The following is a 3,127-nucleotide window of genomic DNA, read 5'->3' on the forward strand; positions in this document are numbered from 1 at the left end:
GACATTGAGCCTCAGTCCATACTGAAGGCTGCAGTCCTTGACCCTTCGCAGCAAGTGCATGAGGTCCTCCTCAGTTTCAGCAAGCAGGGTTGTGTCATCTACATAATGCAGACTGTTGATAGATCTTCCACCAATCCTGATGCCGCATTTCTCCTCATAGTCTTTCATTTTCCGCAGTAAGTGTTTCAAATCCTTTCTACTTTGAGTGACCAAGACTGTGTTTTCTGTATAATACAATCTGTTCAAGAGTCTTTCTCAGATCCTGATGACAGTTTTCTCCACAAAGGTCAGCTTTTAAAATTATGTGCTCCGCGTTACAAGTAAATAGATACAAAGAAAGGATTCAGCCCTGATGTATGCCTTTCTCAATTTAAAATGCAAAATATGATAGATAGAAGTGCAGAGAAAAGGGGACCAATATTTTCTCCAATCAATCTCTCTCTCCTTTTTTATTGCTGTGGAATCTGAAGTGACTTGACTCCCAGTTGACCCTTCACTGGGTTTCCAGGCTGAAAATAATCCAAGAAGAGATTGTCTGCCTTTGTTCCTCAGAGACGTAACCTTTGTTAGTGTCTCTTTCTATGGACCAGCCTATCAGAACTCCCTTGAGTCTCAAATACAGCTGGAAAATTCAAGGGAGACAGTGACGTTGGAGTTATGACAGAAGGAGAAGAATAAACACTTGGGTCTCTACCAAGCTGGAGAGTTAATCATTTGCTTAAGTTTAGTAAGATCTTTGTAAAGAAAATGACAATGAACATTTCTGGTTGATTTCCAGTCTAGCGTGTGCCATTTACCCTGCCAGCCCATCCAGGCTGAGGCACGCTGGAGTGGCAGGCGATCTGGAAAGCTGACTCGTGCTATTGTCATTAACGAAACTGCAGATGTGGAACCTTCTCTCTCACCTCCATTTACTGGGCTTCCCGTGGCTTCTGAAGTGTCATCACAGAGAAGCCTGCTTTCCGGGAAGCACCTCCTTCAGGGAGCAATTCAGGATCAGCTGCTCACCGTTCACAGCAGTCTGAAGCCCACTAGGGGCCACAGAGACTGAGAGTTTAGAGACTTGGTGACATTCACGTGGCCAACTCTTTGCAATGAGAGCTGGGAAGTGGCACAATTGCACAGACTCCCCTGTGGACAGGAAGCCAAATGAGTAGAGAGAACGTGTGGCACCAGCAAGATCTTTAAAAACAGGAGAGTTGTTATTTTTAAAAAATACATGAAGAAGCTGGAAGTCAGTAGACTCCCAGCTGAAGCAATCATTACATTTTATGGACGCTCGGTCTGAAGTGTTTAAATTTAACAATTAAAAAGACACTGGGGGAGGAAGTAATGTTCCATGCGAGTACTTTAAACCTGTTGTTTACGTTACACCAAGTGAGTTCTCAACATTGTCAGCTGTTGCTGCTTAAAACCAGAGGTGCAAATATTTCGGTGCCAGAGTAAGACATGCCCTCAAACGACTGAAGAAACAAGACGATGCAGAAAAACGGCAAGAGACTGACAGGAAATAGAACATATATTTCAAGCGAAGATTCACACACTGAAACAGGACAATGTAGAGGGAAAGACTATATAAAACCCAAGTGGAAACCGAGAGATGTCATTCATTAAAAGAGGAATTCGAAGCACAGCTTTCAAAACAAAAGAATAGTGCCTCATCTTTAAAGCCCATGCTCCTCTTTCCCTCTGTCTCTGTCTCTTCCTCTCTCTCTGATGGTGAGTCAGAACCAATTCATGGCTCACCCTCCACTGGGTTTCTGAGGCTGTAAATTGTGTTGAAGGAAATTGCTCATCTCTCTGCAACAGAAGTTCTGGAGCAATGGAGTCACCCTTGAGCTTTGAGTTGTTCTAAATCTTGAGTGGTCTTTGAGTTAACCTTACGACTCCCTAGAGACTACCTTAACAGAGTTATCTCTTCACTGTTGTTGTGTGCTGTTGAGTCAGAACTGCCTCAAAACTGATCCTCCAGTGGGTTTTCAGAGGCAATTTAAACGCACAACGGGAGATGGTCCATCCTTTTCCCACATAGCAGCTGTTGGACTTGAACCTGGTGCCTTTGGGATTGCAGTGCAACCTCTTACCACTAGGCCACCACAGCTCTCTTATCTCCTCACTGATCCCACCAAATCGAAGGCAGCTATACTACAAATATCGTCCTACAGACAATCCAGCCTAGACACAGAGCATATTCTCAAAATTATGATGTTGCTGTTGCTGTTAAGCGCTGTCGAGTAGTATGATAAGTTTATAAAAAAGCAAAGTGGAAATTTAGGCATCCAATTTCTTCTGTATGACGCTTTCTAATATATCAGGCTTTGACATTAATATCAAAAAGTATTTGATGGCTCTGACCTCTAACTGGATGATACACAAATAAATGAAACTGACATGATTTTACCTATTATTTGGAAAAAATATTAATAGAAAAGAAATCAGTAAAGCAAACTCTACTCTCTATTTGCATTCTGTTATGGTCTGATTATATTTGCTGTCTGTCATGTGTTTCATTTACCAAACTAAATGAATAAAATATTTTTTAAATCATGCAACCCATATGGTAAAGTAAATGTGTTAACTCTAGCAGCATATATACTAATACTGCTTATACATAGAGAAGGTATTACCTCAAACAAATAGGATGAATGAGGTGGTTTAAAAAAAAAAAGCAGCCGCTTAAATAATTGTTATGTCACAAAGACAACGTTCCACATCCCACTTTGGTAAGTAGTGAATAGGATCTGAAAAGCTGGTGAGAAGCCACATGCGGTATAACTCTTTGCTTCTCTACATCCAGAGCAAAAAATGAAGCAAATCAAAGATAAATGCAAACAAAGACAACGGAGACATTGCTGTTATCAGATGGATCTTTGCTGAACGGACAGCGAAAAGATATTTACTGATGTTTTATTGACTATGCAATAGCATTCTATAGTGTAAATCATAATAAAGCATGGATAACATTAAGAATTGGAATTCCAGGGGAGCTCTGGTGGCCTAGTGGCAAGAAGCTGCACTGCAATCCCAGAGGAACACGGTTCGAATCCACCAGATGCTCTGCCGGAGAAGGAGGCGCAATATCCTCCTGTACCAGTCAGATCTGATTTGACGGTACACGCACACAAAA

This window comes from Elephantulus edwardii, unplaced genomic scaffold (assembly GCF_000299155.1).
Source record: "Elephantulus edwardii isolate Elephantulus edwardi_28Jun2011 unplaced genomic scaffold, EleEdw1.0 scaffold00011, whole genome shotgun sequence".
In the NCBI taxonomy this organism is placed as follows: domain Eukaryota; kingdom Metazoa; phylum Chordata; class Mammalia; order Macroscelidea; family Macroscelididae; genus Elephantulus; species Elephantulus edwardii.